This window comes from Pelobates fuscus, chromosome 13 (assembly GCF_036172605.1).
Source record: "Pelobates fuscus isolate aPelFus1 chromosome 13, aPelFus1.pri, whole genome shotgun sequence".
NCBI lineage: Eukaryota > Metazoa > Chordata > Amphibia > Anura > Pelobatidae > Pelobates > Pelobates fuscus.
The window spans coordinates 27,187,918-27,201,832 of record NC_086329.1 but is presented as its reverse complement, the minus strand read 5'-3'; the positions used below and the strand labels follow the sequence as shown (position 1 = coordinate 27,201,832).

The window sequence follows — 13,915 nt, the reverse complement described above, 5'->3', positions numbered from 1 at the left end:
ATTTTCAGAAAAGTACTTTCCATAACACATACAATTATAATATTTACATCCCTGGGTAGCTGAGGATACTGGGAGTCACGTATCCAAATCTCACGAAATTCCGTTCGGTAGTTTCCGTGTCGCATCGTGTGGAAGTTTGACCGGCTCGCCATGTGGTGGTATCCGCTTTACAGTTCCATGAAATCAGTAGCAAGAGCCGGTCTCCGTTTGCGCCTAATTACACGAAAACTACCATACGAACGTTGCAGCTGGTTATATAGAAATGCTCCCCTTGTTCGGTAGATTCCACCTCCCGAATGCCGGTTTAATTCGTGGAGTGGAAAGTAGTCAGCCGGGACTTCCATGGTGACCGGGTGTTCGTGGAATTGCCAAGCCGAAAACAGTTCCAGGTAATTAATGCGTAAGTCCCGCTGACCGCATTCGTGTGATTTAAGATGGCCGCCATCCTTTGTTCTCGCCACGTGTTCGTATGCCAAATGGCGGCCACCTAGGAGCAATTAAGTTGCGGTTTCTCAACGTTCCAAGTTCTAATTGCTACCCAGGGTGGTCTCCGTTCGGTAGAACGAATAAATGTCCCGAACACAAAACTATAATGAATACTATAACTGTACTGAAATAGCAGTGAGGGAAAGAACCGAATGAATGGAAGGGAATTCTTCACAATGGCCCCCCTTTTACTCCCTGCTCCGGCAGACATGACTGGACCTTTCCGGGTCCAGTGGGGCTGATGGGACTTCCAGCCATTAGTCCAAGAATAAGTCCATTTGGCGAGCCAGTCCACATACAGCGTTTAAAGTGCCAGACCTTCCCAGGTCCATGATCCCACGCAGGAGGCCGGCTAGTAGTCCTCTCCAGGCGCGCAGATGCCTGACCTTCCATCTGTCAGGACCCAGGTTCTGGCAGCCCACCCACAAAGTAAAATCAGCAGAGTAGCCCCCCCCCCCACAATAAACGGTACTGGCCTGTAGGTCCCAGGTTGTAGCGGGACAGTTCAGCATCCTCGGTCTCCCCGGTGTAGCTAAGCAAACAGCTAGGGCTACTTGGGGGCAGAGGCCAGTGGTGCTCGGCCCAGGTGCCAGCTCTCCTGCTGGGATAGTCGGCAGGGTGTCAGGCTCTGGGTACAGTACAAGGGTAGGGCAGAGGCCAGCGTTGCTCTGCTCAGGTGCCAGCTCTTCTGCTGGGAGGGGGTCAGTGGGTATTGCAGGTTCATCCACTGCCCCCAGGACCCGGTCTGGTTGTAGCCGTGGAGGGGAGGGCTTGCTTACCTCCTCCTCCTGGTATCCCTGCAGGGATAGTTGGGGATCTGGACCGCCCGTCCAGCATCCCTGTAGGACTGGCACAGAGACCGCGGTCCTATCTGCGCCAGTGTCGTTAGGGTTGTTCTCCCCCTCACCCGGTATCTCCTGCTGCGGTGGGAGAGGGAGGCCGGCTGCCCCCACTCCCCAGGACGCTGGTTGCTGTAAGGTGGAGGGATCTACCATCACCTCCTCCTGGAACTCAGGCTGCCGCTGGGGAGCGAGACCGGTTGTCTCCTCTCTCTGTAAGGTGCACTGCCGCTGGTGAGCAGGACCGCCTGTCCCTACTCCTGGTGGTATACCTGGTGGCTGTGTTCGGCTGAGTAGACATTGGTAGCTCTGCTCTAGCTCCCACTCCATTGTGACCAGGTGAATCAGGTCTGGCCCCAGGTTGTCCGCTCGGGGAAGATCCAGCAGGGTTTCCCTGATGTTGTGGATGTCCCAGAACCGACATTCTGTGGGGCAAAGTCATCGCCCTCCTCAAAGGGCTCCCACAGTAAGCCCGGGCCATTATAATCCTCTCCCTCCGGCAGATAGTGGTTAGTCATCCAGGGGTTGCGCTGGGTGGCGTACCACTTTAGTGCCCGGTAAGCTGCATCCAGCCACAACTCCTTCCAAATTAAATCCCAGAGTTTCATCACCCATTCATCCAAGGGTTGCTCCCCTAGCAAAGGGAAGCGCAGGGCCACAAGTACCTTGAACCGCTGCTCTTCACTGGGAAGGCTCTCTCCCCGCCGCCGCTGTACCTCTTCCAGGGAATCGTACCACAACTCCTTACGAGTGGCATCTCTCCAGTCCAGTATGCACTCCTCTGAAACAGGCCCATCCTGTTGGGCCAAGTGCTGCTGCAACCTCCAATGAAACTCCTCTTCCATGTTGCTGTGGATAGGGACGCTGTCCGTAGCTAGCTCTATCCCTTGAGTTCCTATGAAGCCAGGGTCGCTGCACGAGTGCTAGCGTTGCCCTCCATGCACTATACACTAGTGCTTTCCTTGAATCCTCTGTGCCGGGAAAAAGAAGGGAAAATCCCGCCGCTTGCCACGAGTTGTGATGGTAGTCATCTGTATCACCGTCTAGTATCCCTTTTCCCCATAGCAGAATAACTCCAATAATCCACAGGAACAATTATCGCTGGTATCGCCAAACATGAGCCAAAACGTAATGCTGGAACAAGACTGATTTACTGGAAGCAACAGGCATTCAATTTAAACAGTAACAGATTCCTCCTCTGGGCCAGGCTAGATAATTGAGTTTCAGCAACATACTAAACTCAATTATCTGCTGGCCAGAAACATTACAATTTTCAACATTTTCAGAAAAGTACTTTCCATAACACATACAATTATAATATTTACATCCCTGGGTAGCTGAGGATACTGGGAGTCACATATCCAAATCTCACGAAATTCCGTTTAGTAGTTTCCGTGTCGCATCGTGTGGAAGTTTGACCGGCTCGCCATGTGGTGGTATCCGCTTTACAGCTCCATGAAATCAGTAGCAAGAGCCGGTTTCCGTTCGCGCCTAATTACAAGAAAACTACCATACGAACGTTGCAGTTGGTTATATAGAAATGTTAGTTATATAGAAATGCTCCCCTTGTTCGGTAGATTCCACCTCCCGAATGCCGGTTTAATTTGTGGAGTGGAAAGTAGTCAGCCGGGACTTCCATGGTGACCGGGTGTTCGCGGAATTGCCATGCCGAAAACAGTTCCAGGTAAGTCATGCATAAGTCCCGCTGACCGCATTCGTGAGATTTAAGATGGCCGCCATCCTTTTTTCTCGCCACGTGTTCATATGCAGTAACCTGTGTTTATTATACATTATCCCCCCATAGCCAGTAACCTGTGTTTATTATACATTATCCCCCCATAGCCAGTAACCTGTGTTTATTATACATTATCCCCCCATAGCCAGTAACCTGTGCGTATTATACATTATCCTCCCATAGCCAGTAACCTGTGTTTATTATACATTATCCCTCCCATAGCCAGTAACCTGTGTTTATTATACATTATCCCCCCATAGCCAGTAACCTGTGTTTATTATACATTATCCCTCCATAGCCAGTAACCTGTGTTTATTATACATTAACCCCCATAGCCAGTAACCTGTTTTTATTATACATTATCCTCCCATAGCCAGTTACCTGTGTTTATTTTGTCAATCATTATTTTATTCAAGGCATATGCGATAGGGTACAGAAGAAAAAACATGGGAAACGTACCAGTAAGTTACATCACAGGGTGGTTACATCAGTGTTGTCATAACAGTACAGTTTCAAAATATTGATGCCTCTTCTTTTTTTTTTTTTTTTTTTAAACAAAGAAAAGAAAAGCAAAGAATTATCAGTAATTATCAACATAGAATCTTCAGTTGTACAGTAAAACCATAAAACTATAAGGATTTATTTAACAGTGTGCATAATCCTGCGGGCTATTAGTAGACTAAATGTAGTATGGGGACAGAGGGGGATGGTAATGTCTTGGGAGGTATTTATTATTAGATTCTCTCTCCTTCCATATAGGGTGCTTAGTAGTTTCGGCTGTTCAGGGTTGATCTTGGTAACTAAGAGCCGTGTAGTAGGTCAGCGGTGTTGTGCTATGTTGGGAAACATGCGTATCAAGGCTTAGTACCTCTATAATGCGTCCTAAGGGGTTATCCTAATGGCTAGTCTCTCCTCTAAGTCCGAGTCTAGTGACCCCGTCTCAGTAGTTATCCTGGTATTCAGCGTTATTGCCCTCTAAGGGTCAGCACCTGTCCTGGTCGGGGTAAGTCGTTAGTTATCAAGCGTCCCAGGTTCCCTGGGGGTCTGGGAGAAGGGATTGCGGATGGGGTTGGGTGGGGGGGGAGGGGGGGAGGGGGGTGGGTATTCCGGGCGGGACCTCTCCGGCACCCAGGGCCATGCCACAGGCACTTCCCGTGAATGGACATCCATCGTGTCACTGTTGGTCGCGACTCAGCCATCCCCTAGCATCTAGCCCTGGGGAGCCCACTATGTCGATCCATTAGAGGTATAAGATTTCCAGGGGTGCCATTTGAGGGCACATTTGTCAGAGCGCTCCTGCAGGGAGGCGGTCATGATTTCCATGTCATAAATGTTTTCCACCTTGTCAACCCATTGTGTGAATGTGGGCACTGTGGTGCGTTTCCAGTGTAGTGGTATGAGGGCTTTCGCTGCGGTGAGCAAGTGTATGGTGAGGGAATTTTTATATGTTCGCATGGGTACCGGCGTGTGGTGTAGCAGCATCGTCAGGGGTAGGAGGGGGAGGACCGAACCTGTAAGCTCTCTGATCTTTGTATTGATCATTTGCCAAAATGGTGTGATGCGTGGGCACGTCCACCATATGTGTATGTTCGTGCCGGGTCCGGACCCGCATCTCCAACAGTCCCCTGTGGTCGCAACCTGCATACGTTTGAGGGTCTCCGGCGTCTGATACCATTGCGTCAGGAGTTTGTAGCTGGTTTCTTGGAACTTTGAACTTATTGAGCATTTGTGTGTGAGGAGGAAGATTTTCCCCCATTCCTGATCTGTTAGTTGGGTCCCCGTCTCTTTTTCCCATTTACCAGTGAAGCCTAGCGGGCTGCCTCCCATCGATGTCAGGAGGATAGCATACATGTGGGAGACCCCGTGTTCTATGTGTCTTCTGTCAGTGCACAATTGCTCGAAGTCCGTGAGCTGCCTGTGGAGGTGGGCTCTACCTGCTATTTGTGCGTGGTATGCCTTTACCTGGTGGTGGTGGAATGCATCTAGTTGGGTGGGAGGTCCCTCCATCAAGTCCGCCAGCCGTCTGACCTCGCCCCCCGAGATCCATTGATGTAGGTAGATCCAGTCTGCCCCCTGGATGCGTTTGAGGGCGGCCGGGGGGAGGCCCCCTGCGAGGTCCGGGTTGTAGGTAATGGGGGTAAGGGGGTTCGGGGAGGTAGTCAGGCGGCGGGCGAATCGGAGGCCGCACCACACTCTGAGCGTGGCGTCGATGATGGGATTGCCCGTTTGCAGGTCCTTGAAGGTGAGCCGTCCTAGCCAGAGTTTGGATGGGATGGTGCCCAGGGATTGTCTTTTCTCCATCTGTACCCACCGTTTGGGGCTGGGATGGGCGTGCCAGTCTACTATTCTATGTAGGTGTGTGGCCTGGTAGTAGGTCTGTAGGGATGGGAGTCCACACCTCCGGCAGCCTTGGGGCGTTCCAGGGTGGTCCTGCGAATGCGGGTCGGTTTCTGGTTCCATACGAAGCGTCTGATGGCCGTCGTCGCTGATTTGAAGAATGCCTGTGGAATCCTCGTGGGGAGGGTTGCGAACAGGTAGAGGATGCGAGGCAAGATGTTCATTTTGACAGCACTTATGCGGCCGAACCAGGTAATGTATTGTCCTGTCCACTTCGTCAGGTCTTTCTGTATGGTCGAGAGGATGGGAAGGAAGTTCAGTTGATAAAGCTGAGCTAAGTCTCTCGGCAACCAGGTACCGAGGTAGCGAAGTTTGGTAGTGCTCCAAGAGAAACGGAATTGGGAGCTAAGGTGTTTGGCGAGGTCCTCGTTCCGTGTTATGGGCATGGCTTCGGACTTATCTATGTTCAATTTCAGGTTGGATAGTCGTCCGTAGGTCTCGAATGCCTGCAAGAGGTTAGGGACCGAGATCAACGGTTGTTCCAGGAAGAAGAGCATATCGTCGGCGTACGCCGCCACACGATGCTCCTCTCCTCCCACCCGAACCCCCCTGATGCCCCCATCTCGCCTCACCGCCTCCAGGAAAGGTTCCAGGGTGAGGGCAAACAAGAGGGGCGAAAGTGGGCATCCCTGGCGGGTGCCGTTGCAGATTGGGAAGGCGTTCGTCAGGGCTCCGTTGATCCTGATCCTGGCTGTCGGCGTGGTGTATAGCGCCGCTATCCATGAGCGCATGTGTGGCCCGAAGCCCATATGTTGCAGTGTTTCGGCCATGAACATCCAGTCCACCCGGTCAAACGCCTTTTCGGCATCAGTCGACACGAGTACGGTGTCACGGTTAGATATTCTGGCGGTATGGATAACGTTGAGTGCACGTATCGTATCGTCTCTGGCTTCTCTACCCAGGATAAATCCCACTTGATCCGGGTGGACGAGGTCTGGTAGTATGTGGGTCAGTCTGAGGGATAGAGCTTTGGTGTATAGCTTCAAGTCTGCGTTTAGTAAGGTGATGGGTCTGTAGTTCGCACAGACGGTCGGGTCCTTGCCCTCTTTGGGGATGACCGTGACAGTCGCCGCTAGGGTATCCACTGGAAAGCGTCCACCGTCCCGCAGGGAGTTGAGTCCAGCAAGTAGTTTAGGCATGAGCGTGTCTCGAAACGTGCGAAGGTACGTGAGCGGTAGACCATCTGGTCCCGGAGCTCGGTGCGGCTTTGAATTCTTTAGCGCCATGGCCAGCTCTTCGAGCGTTAGGGGGCTCTCCAGGTCTTCTGCGAGTTCCGGTGACAACTTGCGTGTAACGTGTTGTGACAGGTAGTCCGTGATCCTCCGGCGTTGGGACACGTCTCGTGCGGCTTGCGTGGCCTGTTTCTGATTATAGAGATCCGTGTAGTACGCTTCAAATGCCGCCATAATCCCCTTGGGCATATTAGTGTGGTGGCCGGCCCGCGTCTGGATCTTATGGATATGTTGAGTCCGTCTCCGTGAACGAAGCATTGTCGCCAGGAGTTTACCACTCTTGTTAGAGTGTTCATAGAAGAACCTTGTGGATTTGCGCAGTAATTGCAGATGGCCTTGAGCCAGGTGTTCCCGGAGTTCCCTCCGAGTCTCTGTCAGTTGAAGATAGGTGTCGTCGTCCAGCGTCTGTTTGTGGGAACTCTCCAGGTCTGCAATCCTCCTCGTCAGGTCCGTAATGTGTCGGGTCTTCTCCTTCTTGCGTTGCGTACACACTGATATAAAGTGCCCACGCATCACACACTTATGAGCTTCCCATAAAGTCAAAGGGGGCATGTCGGGAGTCTCGTTTGTTTCGAAGTAATGGGTGATAGTGCGCTGTGCTGCGGTGCGGGCTACCAGGTCGGTCAGTAAGGATTCATTAAGTTTCCACTGGCGCTCTACTGGTTTATATAGGGGGGAGTTTATCTGTATTGATGTCGGGGCATGGTCAGACTGGCGGACAATCCCTATGTGTGCGTCTCGGAGGAGCGTCAGGTGTTCCTGTGGCATGAAGATATAATCTATGCGACTATATTGTTTGTGTACCGACGAGTAGCATGTGAAGTCCCTGTCGTCAGGGTGGGCCGTCCTCCAACAGTCAACCAATCCCGCCTTATGTAGGGCCTTCCTGGCAGTGAGTAGGCAGTGTGGTGGGATTGTGCAGGTCCCTTTCGAGGTGTCAATGTGGGGGTCTAATGGTAAGTTTAGATCCCCTGCTAGGATCAGGAGGCCGTCCCTGAAGCGTTCCAGTTTGGACAGTGTTTTGGCTAGGAACGTGTGCTGCGCTCGGTTTGGGCTGTATATGCAAGCGAATGTGTATGTGTGGTCAGCTATGGAGCCTTTGATGAAAATGTACCTCCCGTTTGGGTCTGCAAGTGTTTCTGTGTGTTGGTATGGGATCGAGTGTGCAACTAAAATCGCAACCCCTGTTTTCTTAGCGTCTGGGTGGTTTGCAAAGAACCCCTGAGGGAAGCGGCTGTTCTCTAGTTTCGGCTGGGCTCGGCTCACGAAGTGCGTCTCCTGCAAGAATGCTACTGACACTCTCTCTGCCCATAGTAGGCGCAGCAGTTGGGCGCGCTTTTCAGGGGAGTTCAGGCCGCGGGTGTTGTTTGACCAAAGCTTTAGCTGAGCTGGGCGTACCTCCGACATGGCCACGCGAACCGGGGATCCCCCCGGGAACCGGAGTGAAACGGGAGGGAGGGATAGGTCAAGTGCGGTAGGGCAGGGGGGGGCAGGAAAGAAAGGAGAGGGGGTAGGCGTGAGGGGTAAATGCAACGTCGAACCACGGTCGGGGAGAGTCGTCGGTGGGTGCTAGCCTGTAGTCCCTCCGAACTCCGACCGGTATATACAGTACAGGTTCGTTGCTTGAGGTGCGAGGGAGGCAACCGATGTTGTCAGTCGTTCGGTTGTATTAAGTCCGTCAGCAAACGTCTCTCAGGGCTCCCAACCCGCTGGTGGCGGTTACTAGTGGTCATAGGTAACTGTCTACGGTAGTATCATGTGGGGGCGGACCTTAGGTCCGTGCGGGCGGCGGGCATCTTGACGGGGGGCATCATGAAATAAGTCTGGGGGGGGCCTCACCCTATCCAGCGTCCGTCTGGCTGTGTCCGGGGTCTCCGTCAGTCGGTACCCAGAAAGCATGTCTGTGTGTCAGGGCGTCGTCTGCGGAGGTTGGGACCGTAAGCGTGCTATCCGGCCTACCCAAATCCCCGGGTCAGTTATTTACGTCCGTGGGCCCCGACTGTCTAATCGTACCATGTGTAGAAGGATACACAACGTAACACATAACAATAAGCAAAAGTTAATAAATACAGTAACTTGTGAACATGTAGAGTACCTTTAACATTCAACATTCCCCAAGCCCAATTACCCGGGGTGCTCGGCCGCCGGACCCTGTCTCCGGACCCCGCCCCTGCTCACAACTTGGTCAGCGAGGAGGGGGCCCACGAAGCTCCGGGGGTGCGGCGGGCGTGCCCCCACGACCCGTCCAACCCCTCCCCCCCGCCCAACCCAAGTATTCAGGGGACCCCCGGTAACAGATCAATGGCCGGCCTAATTACGGGAGCCCAGGGGATCCCAGGCCCCGCGTGGCATAAGCGTACATGTCTCGGCTGTATTAGCTTGCAGTTTCCTAGTTCCTATGGCGGGGAGTTCCGAAACGAACCCTTAACGTGACAAGTGTGTGGCGTGGTGGAGACCTGTAACCCCGGAAGGTATTTCCCGCCCCGTCCCCAAGCCCAGCCACCCAAATTTGTAACGTGCCCCCCCATAACTGTTGTTGCCGGGGGTGAAAGCCAGAGTCCTGTGTCCACAGCGGGCTCGCCATCCCCATGGCCCTTCCCCCACCCAAGCGGGCGTAGTTCCCGGGCTAAGATTCAAGCAAGGTGTGCGGGGGGGGGGGGGGGTGTGCAGTACATACCAGATTGGGCAATTCTTACCACTTTGGAGCCCCCGGTTCCCTCCATAGGCGAGGTGGGCAGTTGTCAGTCTCAGGGGCCGGAGCCTGGGGTGTTGTCGCTTATTCTTCGGGGCCCACTGGTCCGCCGCGCCTCTGGCTCGGGCCCGAGGTGTTGTCTGTGAGGTTCTCAGCTGGGACAGCGGGGCCGGTAGGTCTGGCTGGAGGGCAATCCAGGATCCAATTTGAGATTGTCATGGGAGGGAGGCCGACGGCCCGCAGGAAGCGGGGGAGATCATTAGGCCATCTCAGCACGTGCCACTGGTTGTCCGTTCTGGCTTGCAGGCTAAACGGGAACCCCCACTTGTAAGGGATCCGTTTCTCTCGCATGAGGTTGGTAAGAGGTTTCAAGGCCCTCCGGGCATCTAGTGTAAGTGTAGACAAGTCCTGGTACAGGGATATATGGGCGTCATTATATCTGATGGTGCGTTGCGTTCTGGCAGCCCTCATAATGGACTCCTTCAGCTGGAACGACTGTAAGCAGCATATCAAGTCCCTTGCGCGGGGACCTGAGTGCTCTGTGTGCTCTCTCTAGGCCGAAATCTGTAGGTGCGTCAGCACCGAGTATGTGGGTGAACAGGCCCGTTAGCTGTTCCCGGGGCGACTCCCCTTCTGATTCCGGGAAGCCTCGTATGCGAATATTGTTCCGGCGTCCTCTATTATCGAGGTCTTCCATCTGCCGCCTGAGGTCCAGAAGAATATTGCCTTGCCTCGAGGCTGCCAAGTCGGCCGTCTGCATGTGGTGTTCAGTATGCAGGCGGTGTTCTTCCAGGGCATCCACCCGCGTTTCCAGGACCGCGAGGTCCCTCCTCACTGCAGCCACTTCCTCTCTGATAACTGACCTGAGCTCGGCTATGAGCTCCGTTTTGTCGCTGCGAGTTAGCATGTTGGCAGAAATTGCAGCAAGGTCTGCGGACATCTGGGATAGTGCATCCTCTCTTGGGGAGCTCCTCGTGGAGTCAGCCCGGCTGCTTGATCCCGGGGATGCGGGCGCCATCTTGCTTTGGTCCCGCGGGCCCCCAAACTAGTGCGGGGAGGACAGAAAATCGTCCATCGGGCCCGGAGTCTGGGTAGCTGGTGTGTACGGAGGTCTAGGGGTAGCCCCTCGTTTTGTTTTCCCCATAGAATCGGCACTTTTGCGGCGTGTTTAACGTTTAGGCGGGTTGGGGCCTAGGAGCTCTCGCTGTCTGCGTCCTACTCCATCGGCTGTCAGGCCACGCCCCTACCTGTGTTTATTATACATTATCCTCCCCATAGCAGTAACCTGTGTTTATTATACATTATCCTCCCCATAGCAGTAACCTGTGTTTATTATACATTATCCTCCCATAGCCAGTAACCTGTGTTTATTATACATTATCCTCCCATAGCCAGTAACCTGTGTTTATTATACATTATCCTCCCATAGCCAGTAACCTGTGTTTATTGTACATTATCCTCCCATAGCCAGTAACCTGTGTTTATTATACATTATCCTCCCATAGCCAGTAACCTGTGTTTATTATACATTATCCCTCCCATAGCCAGTAACCTGTGTTTATTATACATTATCCCTCCCATAGCCAGTAACCTGTGTTTATTATACATTACCCCTCCCCCTCCCCCCATAGCCAGTAACCTGTGTCTATTATACATTATCCCCCATAGTCATTTATCGTTGGTCCTAGGCAGCATGATGTCTTAGGCCGGCCCAGAGAGTGAGTGAGTGAGTGAATAATATAATATATATGTTCAGAAACATATTAGTAATATATGTAAATCGGGTTCATGCAAAGAGGGTGAAAAGGTATTAAAGAAAAACACACTTATTGCATCAAATTTACAAAGCCAAACTTTTAAAAGCTTTCCTCATTTCTTTCTCGTGATGAGGAATATATTGGTTGTAGACTGAGGATTTCCATCTGCCCAATCTTTTAATAATATGCACTGGAGTGTCATTGTTGAAGGAGACCGAAGCTGCCCCTATTCTAAATGAAAGACCCGAGATATGGATACAACCCAATCTTAGGAGTAGTGTTCTGATGTAGAAGATGAATTTAGCCATAGTCAGAGGGATTCAGTGAGAGTAGTGGTGAAATGTGTGTGGCATACCTGAGTGTGGGTAAGTAAGAGTCAAGTATTTTAACTGGGCACTACTTCTAGGTGGGATAAAGTGGTATAGCGGATAGATGAGTAGTTTGCTTCGTTTTAGAGGAAAGGAGAGAGAAGAGGCTGTCTCTAAATCGTGTATATGGAAATCATTAAAAAATCATTAGAAGAAATATATGTGGTTTAATAAGATACTCAAGACACACACAATGACTGACGAAGTTGCTAGTCACTCCTGTCTCAGTAATGGATACCTGAGGCAGACACGGTGGCTGCAGCTAGACAAACTACGTGAAGATGGGTACAAACGGGAAGACAATAAACAGAACATAAATGGACAAAGACAGGGCAAGAACCACACTACACTAGTAAGTAGGTCCCCACGGCAGGAGTAGTACAGTGCATACGATATTATTGCCCTGTTACGATTGACTGGCAAGATCGTAAAGTATGAATGCAGAGTAACTAGAGTCTCAAACGAAAATAACAGTATGGCTACAATATGCCAGAGATACCCCTATCTCAGAAAGAATAGGGGAAATCTTTAGTCAATTCCGGGTACTAGGTGGGAACTTAGCCGTGGGTGGGTGCGCTGTGCAACATATAAAAGTTTTAAACTTATATCCTCTTAGGGAAAGTAACGCTTGTAGTCAACTCTGGCGTCCCTATATTAGTGGAGGGTATAGTGGTAGGTCAGCATCCTAGTATACAACTAGTAAACTATATGTAACAATGTCTGTATAGAGGTATATCCTAGTATACAACTAGTAAAATACATGTAACAGTGTCTGTATAGAGGTATTCAATTAGGGTGCTAGTGGTTACAGTATCGTCTGTACTAATATCCTGAACTGTGCCTCAAAGGGCACAAAGCTTCTGGTAAGGCTATGGTAGTACTCGATGTACTGGGCTCACATAAGCACCTGAATCTCGGTCGGAGTAGATGTAGCAGGGTTAGCAGAGCTGTGCTGCCTGGAATCGGCTGTTCTAGGCTTTACCAATGATAAGCACCTAAATAATCAGTGAGTTAACAAAGGATATCCTGTGCCTACGTGGGCACCTAAATGGTTAGCAAAAATAATGCTTGCTGTTAAGGGCTATTCTAGGCTGTGCCTTCGTAGGCACCTAGCTCTTGCCGTGCCGATTAACAAACCATATAGTTAACGGAAGATATCACCTGTGCCTTCGTGGGCACCTAAATGGTTAACAAAATTCTGCTACCTATATTAACAGACAAATCAGTTAACAAAAGATATCTCCTGTGCCTACATGGGCACTTAAATGGTTAACAGAGAATTCTGCTTCCTATATTAACAGACCGTCCAGTTAGCAGAAGGTATCGCCTGTGCCTACGTGGGCACCGAAATGGTTAACAAAAAACTGTATATTGACAGACCATCCAGTTAACAAAAGAAATCTCCTGTGCCTAAGTGGGCACCTAAATGGTTAACAAAATTGCTGCTTCCTATTGACGGCTATACTAAGCTGTGCCTTCGTGGGCACCTAGCTCTGACCGTTCAATTTAACAGACCATCCAGTAAACAAGAGATATCCTGTGCCTTCGTGGGCACCTAAATGGTTAATAAAATTCTGCTTGCTATTAGCGGCTATTCTAAGCTGTGCCTTCGTGGGCACCTAGCTCTGACCGTGCAGATTAACAAACTAGGATGCTGACTGGAACCTATGATCAGAGTCCAGTGATCCTCGGTGTAACTGAGCGTAAATAGCTAAGATATTTTGAAAATTAGCGTGTAAGGTCACACGAGCAGTAAAATAAATTAAATTAAAGTTGGTAACACCGGATCGAATATCGAGCCCCGACGCGCGTTTCACCAAACACAGGCTCTTCAGGGGGAACCGGCTTCCCGATTGAGGCGAGTTTAAATAAGCCGCCTATTTTCCTCATTGGACCAGAAAGTGTGACGTCATTGTCAGAAATGAGAGGTACGGTGGCTGGACGTAGTCAATTTGAGTCAGACTGCGCTGACTAAATAAGGCCCCGTAATGATCGGCTGATATGTTCTAAAGGTGACACCCAGAGTGATGCTGATTTAGAAAGGGAGGGGGGAAAATGGTTCATCCTCATGATTTGGGGATAATGTATCCTGCATGATAACACTCAATAGTACGATAATATATAATAGTTCCCCTCGGTTCAGGGACACAGATCTTGAAAAGGAGAGGTCCCTTATTAATATTTGCCGATTTTGGTTAAGTTTTATGGCATGGTGAATCAGCAATCCGGGTGAAGTATATAGTAGTGATTGAAAATACATAGTGTATAGGTCACAAAGTTTTTTGTGGTTGGTCATAAAGGAAGGGTATATCATTAGAGGTGTGTCTTAGTAAATAGTTTAACTAAGAGGTATTTCAGTAGTATAAATGTAGCATAAGTGTTAATGCATTATAGATAAGGTATAGAGTG

The 13,915-nt window shown here is 50.7% G+C and overlaps 1 protein-coding gene across 4 annotated transcripts in view; it reads left to right on the top strand.

The window, feature by feature from the left end:
* RYR3 (ryanodine receptor 3) overlaps positions 1-13,915 on the top strand; it is a 477,900-nt gene that overhangs the window by 162,609 nt on the left and 301,376 nt on the right. The gene's annotated exons all lie outside the window — the stretch shown is intronic.